This window comes from Canis aureus, chromosome 31 (genome assembly GCF_053574225.1).
Source record: "Canis aureus isolate CA01 chromosome 31, VMU_Caureus_v.1.0, whole genome shotgun sequence".
NCBI lineage: Eukaryota > Metazoa > Chordata > Mammalia > Carnivora > Canidae > Canis > Canis aureus.
In genome coordinates, this window is record NC_135641.1 from 24,104,387 (window position 1) to 24,119,956 (window position 15,570).

The following is a 15,570-nucleotide window of genomic DNA, read 5'->3' on the forward strand; positions in this document are numbered from 1 at the left end:
CCCACATAGAATGTTCTATAGGATCAGTTCACTTGACCCTGTGTCCTGACTGTAGACTGACCTGAAGCCTGGCCACCCTGGTGTTCTCTCCACCCCAACAAACCACAACTGTTCTGGGAGGTTCCCCAGACCCCACCGTTGACAGCTGATCCTGACCCATGGGAGCTAAGGCTGAGCTCAGAGCCACACCTTACAGGGCCTGGTTGCGTTTTTGTTGTTAAGTGTGCTTGTGACTCAGCTTATTACTCAGCGGAGCATAGTTTGCCACCATCAAATCTCACAGACTTTTTTGAAACAACTTTACTGAAGTATAATTTAGATTTCATGAACTTCCTTTGTGTGTAAATTCAGTGACTTTTAGTAAAAGTTGTGCAACCATCACCACAATCCAGTTTTATTTATTTTATTTTTTTAATTTTTAAATTTTTATTTATTTATTTACTTATTTACAATCCAGTTTTAGAGCATTTTCATCATTGGAGGGGTTGTTCATCTTCACATGGATAAGGCAAGAAAATTATTTTTGTATGGAAATCGCTCCATAATTATATTTTCTGGACTTAGTTCTGTGCTTCCCGCAGATCTCGTTAATTAATTAACTGAGTATTTACCAAGTGCCCGCTGGAGCCCACAGCCGGGCTAGGTGCAAAGGGGGAATAGAAATAGAGAAACAGTGGAGAGGGCGGTTTCTCTGTGGTCGACAAGCTTCCTACTGAAGACCCGCTGTTCAGTGTAGCCTGCCTGCAGCCATGGGTCTCAGGGCAGGCCAGGTGTTTGCTTTCCACCCAGTGGCTCTTCACTGAGGACAAGGCAAGGGCCTTGCTTGCTTTTGCAATATTGACATTTTGAAAATACTGGCCGAGCAGAAAGAGGAAAGTGTACTCTCCAATATCTGCAAACAGCTCTGGGCTTTGGCAAACCTGGATGCAGGACCTGCAAAGAGAGGAGAGTGGGCGTGTTGTTTACTGTGCAAAGATTCCACAGGTAGAATTAGGGTGAGCGGCGAGAGTGCCTGGAGGAAGATAGGAGCAGGAGCAAAGTCAGGACAGGAGGCTCAGGTGAATTCAGGGAGTCATGGTGCATTAGGTCACCTACAATTTAAGGGTGCATTTGCATATGGTGGGGTGTTGCTTGGCGGCCTGAGGGTGGGGTGGGGGTGAGGACTTAGTGAACATGGAAGATGCCATTTTTGTCTCCAAGGGGATGGGGGCATAATTGTCCAGAGCTGGACTTGGGGCATAGTCTTGCTTGTGGAGATGTGGAGAAAGATGGGAGGCAGGTATGGTTCAGGAGGCTCCTTCAGGGCTCTAAGATCAGGTGGTGTGGGCCTGACCTTGGGTGGGTCAGTGAGGTGAGGAAGGGAGAAGTAGATGGGAGAGAAGATTCTCTCAGGTGAGAGAAATCTCTCTGTTCCAGCTTCTCTTGGGGGCCAGACTTACCCTGCCCACCCGCCTCTTGCACCTCAGCGAACCCCTCACACTCAGCTTGTTCACAACCAGACTCAACAGCCCCTCCCCACACTGTGTCCTCTCCTTGCCTCCCACGCTCCTTTTCTCCCCTCCAGTGCCCATTCTTCTTGCCCAAGAAGGAGAGGAGCCAGAAAGCAGATCACTACCCACAGAAGGCAGTGGTGTAGAAGGTAATGGTGAGAGATTTCCAGAGAGAGAAGTGCCACATACCCAAGAAGGGGACTGAGGGTTGGTAGCAGCCAGGCAAGCCAGGTGCCTCAGGTGCTGAATTTCAGGAGGCATTCCCACTTGGATGCCAACCCTGTCCTCACATGACCCCGAGGGGGGTGGGCTTCCTTAAGTATTGCACTCCAGGTGCCTCCGTTGCCTTACCCTAGTCCTGGGTTAGGAGCCTGGAGAAAACTGGTCTTTAGGACACTGGTGACCTTGGACAAAGCAGTGACTTTCAACAGGCTCAGGATGGAGTGTGGAACTGTTTCTTCAGAAGGAAGCCTTCTGTGGGAAGCTTCCCGAAGCCACACGAGTCCACGTGTCTCTCTCTCCCCACTCTAAGACAGCCCCTCAGGGGCTCCACGGACTCTCTAGGGTTCCTGGAGCACGGTTTGAAGAACACCAATCAACTCCAATCCCCAACACACACAGTTCTGAGACCACAGGTGTGACCCTAGAGGTATCCCCGTACTTTCCTTTGGTTCATCATCTTCAGTTTTATAGCTTCTTTTTATTATCCCCCCTTCCAGAAGAATTAGAAACAGTTGATACTGAAGGTCTTAAGATATTTGAAGACTGCAGTCTGAGAAGTCCATTTATTGAGTGCCTGCTACCTACCAAGCACTATTTTAGGGGCTTTCACATTCATCATTTTAACTCTTACAAGAACCTTTCCAGGTCCATGTCATCATCCCATTTACCTGATGAGGAGACTGAGGCTCAGAGGAACAAGCTCTTGCTTAAGTCTGCAGAGTTGCTGACAGGTGCTCCTGTGTCCAAAGCCTGGGTTCTTCCTCCAACCACAGCTTTACTCAGGTTTTTTTTTTTAAGATTTTATTCATTTATTCATGAGACACACACACACACACACACACACACACACACACACGCAAAGGCAGAGGGAGAAGCAGGCTCCACGCAGGGACCCGACGTGGGACTCAATCCCGGGTCTCCAGGATCAGGCCCTGGGCTGGAGGTGACGCTAAACCTGAGCCACCCGGGCTGCCCTTTATTCTGTTTTCTAGACTGACTGTGCCTGGCTACCAGGCACCGAGTTTGGTGCTGCCAGAGTACAAAGGAGATGAAATCCCGTTAAGCCCCCCCACTTGTCCCCTGCTCTGGAGGGGTGAGGGCTGGCTCTTCATAAGGGTTCCTGCCTCTGTCTCTCATGAGTAAATAAGTAAAATCTTAAAAAAAAAAGGGGGGGCTCCTGTGGTGGTTGCAGTGATTTCTGGCAACTGTGGAGATGAAATCCATTGCCCCATTCCCTCCCCAGCCAGCAGGTCACAGGGCCCCCTCTGTGCCCCTGGGGTTCTGAAACCTTCCAGTGAGGCGGCCCTGGGGCAGTAGGGGCAGTTTGTCCTGCGTGGAGCTTGACGACCCCGCCTCCCCCTCCCTCTCTTGGCATCTATCACCCCTAGTTTCCTTCAGCTGCCACCGGGCCACCGAGCTCTGATTCACTTCCCAGATAGAGGCGAGGTATTTTGGCCTCTTCTGCCCTCAGCCCCGGTGAGGGTGAGAGTTGGGGCCCAGTGTTTTCACCTGTCACTTCAGACTGTTTGCCAGAGTTTGCGGAAAAAGGCCTGTATTATTCAGGTCGGTGCCAGGAACAGCTGCGCCCTGCCAGGTTGTCATGTGAGCCCGTGAGCCCCCGGCTGCAAGCCCACAGCTCTCCAGGGCCCCGGCTTAGGTGGCAAAGAAGCAGCCAGCGGCCCAGGAGGCCGGGAAGCAGCCGGGAGGACGGTCGGCCTCTAGGAACTGGCGCAGCCTGGCCCCATCCTGCGCCCCCATCCCCGTCCCCCTCCTCCACAAGGTAATGCGGGGCTGTTACTCAGTGTAGTAATGTCCGGAGGGTCCCTCGTTGCTCACAGAGGATGCTGTGCTGGCCCCTGGAGACAGACCCTCAGAATGTTCTCGAAGCGGGGCTGATCTCCACTTACTGGATGAGCAAACAGCCTCAGAGAGCTCGAGGGAAGGACGCGAGGCCACGCAGGCAGGACGGGGTGGCGGCTGGTCTGTCGTGCTCCTTTCAGGAGGCCGAGGGCCACCACACACGGAAGGACATCTTCCCGCTCACCTGCGTTACACCTGCAGCCCGTCCCCGCTGGGTCTCTTACCCTCCTCTCCTCCCATCGCTCTGCAAACATGGAAATCTGATTTCTGGAGCTGAGTGTTCCTGGGGGGACCTGACTGGAGTTTGGGATCTGCTGGGTCAGCGGTTGGTGGGACTGAAGGACAGGCCGGGGGTGATAAAAGATGGTCTCTGGCACTTTCTCTATCAGTGGAAATGGCTTCTCTTCACACCCCATCAAAGCCCTTTTTAGTGGCAGGAGCTCAACACTAAATTTAGAGAAAATAATATCACGTGCTTAGAAAACCTCCACCAGTCCCAGTTTCTTGCAGGATGAATTGGGACTTAGAAATACTTGTCTGGAGCAGATAATCCTGTTGAATCTCATTTCCCATCACTGCAGCCCTCATACCCTCACCTCTCATAACTTCTCACCATTCTCTGGCTACTATGGGCCCTATTTCATGGCTAAACCTTTGGGCTACTGTTCTGTTAAGTATGCCTTTTTCTGCCTGTTAAACTCCTATTCACCCTTCGGAACCCAGGAGGCATGTTACCTTTCCTGACTTGCTCTAGTGGAGTTGGTACCAGCCTAGCCTTTAGTTCTGAATGCCTTACACGGGTTTACACCCACCATTTTATGGGTCTTTCTCTTCCTCTAAGGGCCGAAGGGGCTGGGGCTGGACCGTTTATCTCTCACCTGTACTTGGTGCATATTTGTGCGAGCAAATGAATGGGGGCTCATTAATGAATTATGTGCTAAAGTGTGAGTCGCAGGTGGCTCCACTTTAAGTACAAGGTCTCAGGTGCTATTGATTGACAGATGAGCCAGGTACTGTGCTGAGAGCACTATTGCAGATGAGCCCTGCAGCAGAGAGAGGGTCTCCCAGGGGTGAAGAGACATTACAAAACCTCAAAGTTGTGGAGTCAAGCATAGCCTGCCCTGTTCCTCAGGCCAGCCTCTCAAACTCTACACCCAGCCTGCCTCCCAGGAGCGGAGCTCCTTAGGGCTGGGTGGGTATAGACCTGGAGCAAGAGTAGGGATTCTGAATGGTCCCAAAAGGAAGAGGAATGGGGGCGCTACTCAGGAGAGGAGCAGAAGCAGAGGCAGGAGGAAGTACAAGGCAAACTTTATTTCCTTCCTGTGATGCCAGGGGCATCTTGCTGGCCAGAGCTCCTGCCTGATGGCTGCTCCTGAGGATGCAGTATGAGCTGGATCCAAGCAAGAATTTGGAGCCAGACCTGGATATGTAGGTCATTCTGTGCCCCTAGGCCTCCCGCCTGTTTACTTCCTCCTTCCCCCACTGCTGGATGTAGGCACTTAGGCTTTAACCATGGTTAAGATCTGAGTTTAAATTCTGATCGCAGATACTTTAACTGCGAATTGTGTAGCACTGAGCAAAAATACTAGGGTTGCTATTTTTATTTTTTAATTTTAAATTTTTAAAAAATTTTACTTCCACTACTGTTAACATAGTATTATTAGTTTCAGGTTTATAGTGATTCAACAGTTCTTTACATTACTCAGGGCTCAATACCATAAGTGTACTCTTAATCCCCTCCACCTATTTCCCCCATCTCCCACCCACCTCCCCTCTGATAACCATCAGCTTGTTCTCTGTGGTTAAGAGTCTGCTTCTTAGTTTGTTTCTTTTTTTGTTTTGTTCTGTTTCTTAAATTCCTCATATGAGTGAAGTTGTATGGTATTGATCTTTCTCCAACTGACTTATTTCACTTAGCATAATGCCCTCTAGGTCTATGAGGGTTGCAATTTTATAGGGTCATTAGGACAAGTGATGATGCCACTATGGAGAGGTTGTGTACTAAGACATCTAATTTATTCCTCTGAATACCCTGCAGATACATGCTGTTATCCTTCTGAAATCACGGATCTTTGAGGTTCAGAGAGGCTCCACAAGCTGCCTAAGGTCCCACTGTGAGTAAATGATAGAATCAGATAGTGGACTCAGGTGTCCTACATCTGATCCACTACATCACCAGTCTCTAATCTGCATGATCCTAAGAATCGCCAGGGGCTCTTGCTGAAGGAGCAGTTCCCAGGCTCTGTATCAGATTTTGATTCAGCCCACTTTATTGGCAGGGGGCAGGCGGCAGGCGTGGGGAGCAGAGGCTGTAACAGGTACCCAGGATGATGTCAGGATTGGACAGGTTTAGGAAACATAGTATTGTAAGTTCCTGCCTATAAAGTGTGGCACTGGGTTGGCCCTCAATAAACACTGGCTGTGAGTATTATGACCTGAACTGATTGAAAGGACATCTTACTGTGAAAAGCGTTTCATCTTTTAAAAGCTCATTAGTCCTACAACTAGATCTTGAAGATAGAAGTTAAGGGAAGTAGATCCAGGATCAGGGAGTCTGCATTCTGAAACTCTAAACTCAGAACTACCTGCCAGTGGAATGAGCTGCCTACAAAGGTCCCTATTGTTCGTGATCAAGCAGTCTGTGACACCATGTGTCAGGTGTGCTGGTCGAGAGGACCCAGTGCTCGGTCAGTGTCTGTCCCGTGAATGCATGCACTGAGGAGCTGTTCATGGGTTTGGCATTTTGATATTCCGGTGGAGGTGGAGTGGTGCAGCTATGCGCAGTCTGGAGGGATCCCAACTCCGGCAGGGAAAGCCGGAAGGTAGGCATGGCAGAGATGGTGAGTAGGTATTTCAGGGCCATCACTCCCTGCTTTGTGTCTCAGGAAGCCTGTACTGCACTTTCCTCTGTAGCTTCTGAGTCTCCAGACTCTCATTCCCTGGCCATGAGGACACATTTTCCTTGGGGATTGGTGGTGAGCCAATGTCTCGCTCTTCTTGTATGTCTGGGTCTTGCCTTTATTTTTAAGTTCTTAAGGCCCATCTTATGGGCATATAAATTATAGAACATAGGGAATATTGTCCCTTCAGAGCCTGGAGAAAAGCTTGACCTCTATCCCGTTTTCAACCTCAGTCTTGATGACAAAATTTGGTGATGGCTTTCCTAGAGATCAAGAACATCTAAACGACCTTGCTTGAAAGCTGATGGAAACCTACCGAATAATTGCTGTGGATACTTTCATTTCTAAGATCCATGATAAGTGCTGCCACTTTACACCCTGGTTGTGTGTTGGTGCTTTATATTATCTACTCTTATTTAATCCTTGCAGCAGCCTTGTGATATAGGTAACACTGTCGCTCTTTTACAGTTGAATAAACAAGGCTCAGAGAATTCAGCCCAGTTGCCCTAGGTGACAGAGCTAGTAAGAAATGGGCTGGGGCTTCAGACCTATGTGTGATGCACAAATTAGAACTTATTATGCTTATAACATTTTGTCTCATTGGAATGATAAGTTTTGCTTCTCTCGATGAGGAGGAAAGTTAGGGATAGGTTCCCCAAACTGGTGATAGAGCACAAAGCTACATTCAGAATGCATCAAAAGGATAACTGACTCCTACATTCACGTTTGAAGTTATCCCTAATGTTTGTGAATGTGGATAACCATGATCTTCCTCTAGTCATGTCTTGGTGATGGCAGCACAGCAAGATTTCCAGTCCCTTGTGACCCTCAGGAAGACTCCATCCCTGCCAAGGTTGTTGGAGAGTATGTGTCTACACCTTGGTGGGCTCTGAGGCAAGGATGTTGAGGGCCAGAAATCTGACTTCTCATGAGGGATGACAGCTGGAAGATGAAATGAGAGCAAGAGAGCATGAGTTGTGCATCATTTAATCAGTCTGCAGTGGAGTACCTGGGTGGCTCAGTTGGTTGAGCAACTGCCTTTGGCTCGGGTTGTGATCTTGGAGTCCTGGGATTGGGCCCTGAGTCAGGCTCTCTGTTCAGCAGGGAGTCTGCTTCTCTCTCTCTCAAATAAATAAAATCTTTAAAAAAAAAAATCAACCTGGAGCTTGAAACCAAAGGATACCTGTGTGTATTAACTTGAATAAGGAGACCATCTGAGCCCCCAAGTTTGTCTGCCAAACACCAGGAGATGGCTTCTTCTAGTATATAGATCTATATACTATACTATATACTATAACACATCTATAGATGTGTTAGAGAAACAAAAATCCCCCAAGAAAGGTGAGGGAATTTGAGTGCTTTCTTCAACTCAAGCTGTTTTCCTTGAACAGATTTTACTTTTTGGCTCTACATCACGTACATACTCATGTCAAGATGGAGGGTCCTCCACCACACTCCCCTTTTTGACTGCCTATTGGCCGTCTTTTTTCCCAGCAGCTTCTTTGACTTCCATCTTGAGGTTAGTGCTCTCACACACTGCCACTTTGTTCTCCTATTATCTCTCTGACCCCTGACGAAGCCCCACTGGCCAGCCTCCCGTCCCCACCTTCTGTTTAAAAACCTTGCTCCCATCATTCCTTTTTGAAGGCTTCAGGCCATAGCCAGCCATTCCAATACTACTGTCTATCTTCATTTCTAATCTAGCCAAGATGGTATCTTTTTCTTGGAGTTCCTTATGTAAAGTCAGTATTTTTTCTTTCTTTCTTTCTTTCTTTCTTTCTTTCTTTCTTTCTTTCTTTCTTTCTTTCTTTCTTTCTTTCTTTCTTTCTTTCTTTTTCTTTTTTTAAAGTCAGTATTGTACAGCTTGCCCTTTCATTATAGTGGTCTCATTCCATTTATTCAGCTGTTTTATTTTCTGCCTCAGGTGTACCAAGTTTACCTCTCAAAACTCCTTACAGGCAGGGACTGTAGTTTATGTGGAAGTGGTGGTGATTTTATTTTAATTTCTGTGTTTAGCAGGTAAGAGTGGCCAATAAAATTGTTTTTTGTCATTTGATCAACTGATGGACACTTACCACGGTCTGTGCACTGGACACAAGGCACTAGGGATATGGAGCTAATTATGACTTGGTGGTTGAAATGCTTATGGTTTTAAGGGAAGAGAGACATGCACGCAAATTAAAATTATATTTTGAGCTATAATTGAAGTTTAGTAAAATTTCTTGGGAGCTCAGATGAGAAATGAGAAAAGAGAGATGGAGACAGATTTAAGAAATGTTTTAAGAATAGAAATAGAACTTTGTTTCTTATTTAGATTCAGTACCGTTTAAGGGCTCATTCTAGGGGCAGTGAGGTAGCAGGATGAACACGTGATCCAGGAGCACTTGGGGAGAGGAATGGGTTGACTATGGGGTAAGAAAGAAGGAAAAGTCGAAGATACTAGACTTAGCAAGACAGTAAGAGCTGGAGAGAGGGACAGTGAGAGTTTTAACTGCCAACATTTATTGTGTGCCGATTACTGTGTGTGGGGTAGTTAACATGAATTGCTTGTTTTTCATCCATAAAACCCCAATGAGGTAGATACTTTCATTTTTCCCATTTTACAGAGGAGGAGACATCCTCAGAGCATTTGAGCTCATTTAAGATCACACAGCTGAAAAGTACTAGAGTCAGGTTTAAACCCAGGAACTCTTGCTTCAGAGCAAACACCCTAGGACGACTCGACCAACTGCTCCAGAGCCTCCAGAGGCCTTCACTGCCCATAGCTCCCACATTTACACCTCCAGCCTGGACTTTTCTCCAGACCTTTGACTTGCCATCAGGCTGCCTATTTACACGCCACTTGACAGTCTGATCTCAAACTCAGACTGAACCCCAACTGAACTTCTGCTCTTCACTTCTCTCCCCTTTTCTCCTCAGAGTAGCACCATCATTCCGGCTGCTTTGGCCCCAAACCTTGGAATCACCCTTGACTTTTCTCTCACACCCGCACCCAAGCCATCGAACTTGAGTTTCAAAGCACACCTGAAACACATTCCTTCTCACCACCCCCCACTGCAACTTCCCACTCCAGGCTGTAGGCATCTGGCACTGGGATCTCTCCAGTGATCTCCTGATGCTCTGCCTGATTTTACCCTTGACCCCTCTCCCTGTCCCGACATGGCAGCCTGAGCAATCCTGGCAACATTGAGTCTAACCACATTGTTCTTTTGCCAAACCCTTGCAGTGGCTCTTACTTTTACTCAGAATAACAGCCAGAGTCCTTACCATGAGCTGTAAGGTACTAGCTCATCTCTTCCACCCCCACCCCCACCCAGTTGTCTCTGTCCCTCTGGGATCCCCTCTGTCTGTCCCCTTCGCTTGTACCTTGCCTTCTGGCCTGTACACACCCAGGCACTCCTGCCTCGGGCCTCTGTCTCAAATGCTCTTCCTGAGATATTGTGGGGCTTACTCCTTCACTAGCTATAATTTGCTGGAATGTTCTCTTCTCAGTGAGGCTTCTTCTGACCTTTTAAACCTGGAAACTTGCCTCATCCCAGCACTTCTGATCCTCCCCTTCCCTGCTCTGCTCTACTTTGTTTCCCATAGCACTTAGTATCCTCTGAGAAACTAAATAATTTATTACATTTATGGGTTTTTTAGTGTTTCACTCTGCCCTCTTAAGGGCAGTGATCTTCATCTGGTTTATTCACTCTTGTGTCCTAAGCACTAAGATTTTTGCTGAGGACATCGTGGCTTGTGCATTTAAGAAAATGAGTCAGTGTAGAGTCCAAAGATTCTGGACAGGTGTTCAGTTGAAAAATATTTTTAAAAAGATGTGGTCTGGTGTCTGAGGGAGATGCCAGAATGGGGGTGGCCCACAGGGATGCAGGACCTGCCTCTGTGTAAGGCAGTAGGGAGTGAGCGGAGCTCTTGCTGAGGCTGGCTTCCCTGGTGATGTCAGGGCTGCTCTGGAAGCTGGCCACCAGAGGATACAGAGATGGAAAGGGAGGAGGGAAACGGGAAGTATGCTTGTTAGACTTTATTTTATTATTTTATAGTTTTAAAGATTTTATTTTTTTATGAGAGCCACACAGAAAGAGGCAGAGACATAGAGGGAGGAGCCAAAGGCAGACACTCAACCACTGAGCCACCCAGGTGTCCCTCCTGTTAGACTTTAATAGGAGGGAGTTTGAAGAAGGAGACCCAGAGAGGCCTCACGAGGCCTGGAGAGGGATCTTCAGATTTTGCGATTAGAAATGCAACCTTAGTTGGATGATCTGTGCCAACTTCAATTATTTGAGGAACAAGTAGAAAGTGGGGAAGCGTAAGTAACTCAAGAAGCCCTGTGATGGGGAAGGCGAGATTAGGTGGTGGCATGAGGAAGTGATTTGTTTGAAGGACTTGCTTTTAGCTCTAAAAACCAGTCTTAAAAAAAAAAAATAAAATAAAATAAACCAGTCTTTTGGGTGTGGGTGGGGAAGTGACACACAGTAAGCTAATACCATCCAGACTGAAAGAACATGGTCCAGATTATATCTTGTCCCTGCCAGAGAGCCGCTACTCAATCTGAGCCCCACCCCCAGCACCCTGCCTGGCCCACAGTGGGTCCATAGTAAATAGTTTTTGAATACAGTAGAAACAACTATAGACCTTCCTGACCAGTCACTGTGTCCACAGCAACAACAAAATAACAGGAGTGTCCCACTGAGTGTTGGTTCATGGCATTTCTCTCCTCTAAGCTACACAGGTCTTAGCACTTCGAGCAGCCCACTCTTTGGTTATACTTTGGGTTCCTTTACTGCACAGGGGCTGTGTTTTTAAGAGGTAAATCTTCAGGTGACTCAGTTGAGTAACTAGAATGACAAGTTAACAGTTTTACATGGATGTGAAGGATATGGTGGGTCTTTGTCCATTCAGGCTGCTATAACAAAATACCAGCTTAAGCAACAGAAATTTATTTTTCCCAGTTCCTGGAGACGGGAAGTCTGAGCTCAAGGCGCCAGCACCGTGACATTCCAGTGAGCGCTCACTTCCTGGTTGGGAGCTGGTGCCTTCTCTCTGTGTCCTCATGCATCAGAGGGGACAGTGGAGCTCTTGGGGCCTCTTTTATAAGCATACCAATCCCATTCATGAAGACTTCACCCTCAGGACCTCATCACCTCCTAATACCTTTGCCTCTGGGGGTTATGATTTCAACATATGAATTCCAGTGTTGCGGGGGAGGTGGATACATACATTCAGGCCAACGCTGATAGTAATTCCAGGGAAATAAGAGGAACAAAAGGGTTGGCTAAGGGTGGCAGATCTCTTGACTGTTGGGCAGAGCCTGGCATTGAGCCAGCTTCCTCTCATACCAAGTTGTACCACCTCTCTGGGAGTTGATTTTATTTATTTATTTATTATTTTTTAAAAAAGATTTTTTTTCATGAGACAGAGAGAGAGAGAGAGAGAGAGAGAGAGGCAGAGACAAAGGCAGAGGGAGAAGCAGGCTCCATGCAGGGAGCCCGATGTGGGACTCCATCCCTGGTCTCCAGGATCAGGCTCTGGACTGAAGGTGGCGCTAAACTGCTAAGCCACCTGGGCTGCCCTGGGAGTTGGATTTTAATGTTATGAGTTTGCTTCCTGTGGATTTTATAAAAAGAATAGTGTCAGGAAAAGAACCATGACTTGAAATATATCCAGAGCCAAAGTCTGTCTGCTTTTTCTTCCTTTTAAAAATGTGATATGCAAAGCATGTCGGCTTAATTCCCTGGTGGTGGCAAATGCCATAAAGTTCAGAGATGTCCTGGGAGAGAGGAGGACTCCTTCCTCTTTTACTCCTATCTTCTCTGAAAAGAGACAGCTTGGCAGGCTGCATAGAAAAGAATGAAAGAAAGAAGAAATCTCTAATATTTATTAAGTATCCGATGTGCCTGGAGCTATGCTAGGCCTGTGTGCACCTTTCATCTATCCTTATTAGGTGAAGGGCATTGAATCAGTCTTTTCTGTAACCTACCCAAGGTCTCACAGCCAACAAAGAGGAGAGAGGCTAGAACAAGCCCCAGGAAAAGAAAATTGAAGCCTGTGGCTAAAAAGAGACCAAGAAACTTCTATTTGAAGTCGGCCAGAGTTCCTAGTGCCCAGTCTTATTGTCAGGAAAATGTTGAGAAATATTTATCAGAGGGGTGGTTGAATGAATTACTAGGGCCCTGAGAAAACTCGTAAATATTTTTGCAGAAGTGCTATTGGAAGTCTAGAGACTGGGAAGAATCAAGGGAGAGAGAAATAGAATTTAAATTTTCAAAAGGCATAATTATGAACCATGAGCATCAGGCAATGACTGAAATGTCCTATGTCCATGCACAGCATGTGGTACTACTTGATAAATGATAACTGTATACTTCAAGGCATTACAAATTATTAAGTCTATCCCCATGCTTCTCCTCACTCTGGAACATGAGGCATAGGGTTCCATGACTTGAGACTTTTCAATTTGGGGCACATATTGGAAATGATAGCTCCTCTCGATTCGTAATATCTTATTGCAAATGATAATGTCTTTCCCAGTTGGCAGTCCCGTGCCACCTCTTGTGCCTTAGTTTAGCTGCTCCTTGTGGCGTCTGTACCATGAAACTTGTGTCTGGTCCCATAGTCTATATTTTAAAGACCATCCCAAGTATCCTTACCCCTCAAGGGCAGACGTGTGATGTCATATCAAAAGATACGCCGATTATTATGATCGTTAACTTAGAACTCTTCTATCAGACAGTGGACATCTTTGTATCCTCATTAACTGAGGGTTTACCTTCTGAGGAACAACATGGAAGATGTGGATTGGATGGTGTTTCAGTTGGCGCAGATGTGCTGCTTCTATTATCATCACTAACGAATGCTCATTTGTGTCAGGAGATAATGCCTGTCTTCAGCTCTTAACTTGTGCTTTATACGAATACACAGAGAAGGCTCACTGATTTATGGATGATTTCCAGCCATCATTTGTGGTAGCAAATGCTGTATGTGCCAGGGTCAAAGTTCTGAATAAGGTCCACAGGCTAAGAGAGGGACTAAGTGTGAAAGAAAGAATGCACCAGAATAAATGTGAGCTCCAAATACCGAAGGTACCAGTAAGGCAGCCCAGCTGGGTGTGGCTAGAGAGGAGGGCTTGGAAAAAAGGCGAGTGAGCTTGATTTCAGTAGTACTCAACTGAGAGTCATTAGCATAAGACTGCTAAAAACTAACCAGAAATTTTTAACATTTGCATTGGTATAGTCAGCTTCCTGTTCTATACTAGTTGGGTCACACCTGGAAGTTGTTGAGTTCTAGTCAGAGTGATGTGAACAAATGAGAATGAGTCCAAAGATGAGTAAGTGGAAAGGTGAAGAGTTCAGAGGCCATGTTATTGAAGGAATGGCTCAAAGAAGGGGAATCTTTAGCCTGAATAAGAGAAGGTTTAGGGGAGTGTAACGGTCTTAAAGGATTGGCCTATGGAAAAAAGAACAGACATGTGTTTTCCTCTAGAGAGTAGAATTAGAAGCAGGTGGAAGGTAAGGGGTACGGGGAGGACTGCAATCCAATGTAAATAAAAGGTTTTTCAGAATTAATGTTTGGCTACCTGTGGCTGGGCTGCCTTGGAAGAAGAGATTATCATTATTATCATTATTACAGGTACGGACGAAGGTGCTCACTGACCAGGCATTTGTTGTTGCTATTGAGGGGGGAGTTCGTTCATCAGGGGGCAGGTTGGACAACCTGACTGTCCACTGAGGTCATTTCTAATTGTGATGGTGTGCGGTAGGCCACAGAGAACATTTAGGCCCTGTGCACTATGTTCCTAACGGTGATGATTTGATAGGAAGCGGTAGTGCAGAATGCTTGAGCTTTTGATGAAGAGCTAACGACTGAAGTCTTCCTGTACGTATTCGACTTTCTCTGTGATGAATAAAAGTTGGAATCCCCAAATGCTCATCAGGTAGCATTTGCTATTGGAAAAATAGTGGCATGACGGCAGGGTTCTTCTCACATAGGATCTCAGGCACCGTCAGGATCTCCTGGATGTCCTTCCAGTACTGTTCTAGGTGTCCCCATCCTACACCTCCTTCCAGGTCCAGCCTTATTTCTTCACAGGAAACCTTTCCCTTCCCTACCCTTACTTGTAGGGGTGATCTTTCCTCTGTGTGCTCTAAACATGGGCTTTGGAGTTGGGTTTGAATTCTAGCCTTGATCTAGCTGGATGCATGACCTTGGGCAAGGGTCTTCCTATAAAGATATTCATCTATGAATGTGGGTGACTTGCATTTACTTTACAATAATTGGAGAGAGACAAACTGCCTCACGTAGCACCTGGCACATAATTCATGTTAAGTCAGTGGTGTTGGTATTTATGATGCTGTAGTTTTTTAAAGATTTTTTTTTATTTACTAGAGAGAGAGTATATGTGGATGGGGGAAGGGGCAGAGGAAGAGAGAGAATCTTACTTAAGTAGACTCCACACTGAGCATGGAACCCAACACAGGGCTCGATCCCCAGGATCCCGAGATGATGACCTGAGCTGAAATCAAGAGTCAGCTGCCCAACCCACTGAACCACCCAGGCGCCCCTATGATGATGTATTGATTGGCATCAGGATTGACCGCTGTGTTCAACTACCCCGTGAGTGGCTACCTGGAATGAAGAACCAAGTCCCTCTCTGTTAAACCAGTCCTTTCCTCTAAAAATTCCAATTAATAATACAGACCAGGTTCTGGCTTTATCTGGCACCAGCTGACTCAGGTACTTGAGCCAGCGAGTTCTCCATCACTGCCCGTCATGGTTGCCTGCCTCGCTACCTTCTCCGCCCTTGCTTTTACGTCATCTGCAAATATCTGGGCAGAGTTTCACAGTCTTGGTATGAATCTTCATGCCAGGCTCCTACCCCGCGCACCTGGTGGTAACTGACTTTTTTTTCTCGTGTGATCTAGACCTTTCCATCGAAACTGTTAGTTTATAATACGGGGGAGGCAGGTTGAATGCGGTCAGTTGCCCTCTCCTGGACTTGTTTTGATTTGGCTTTTCAGTCAGGCCCGACCTCTATTTTTCTCTTAGGCAGAGTGTGATTCTTCTATAGGTAAATCATTCACAGTTCTTGCATTCAGAGTCTG

The 15,570-nt window shown here is 46.7% G+C and overlaps 1 protein-coding gene across 6 annotated transcripts in view; it reads left to right on the forward strand.

The window, feature by feature from the left end:
- ST6GAL1 (ST6 beta-galactoside alpha-2,6-sialyltransferase 1) overlaps window positions 1-15,570 on the forward strand; it is a 122,290-nt gene that overhangs the window by 37,170 nt on the left and 69,550 nt on the right. The window lies entirely within an intron of this gene.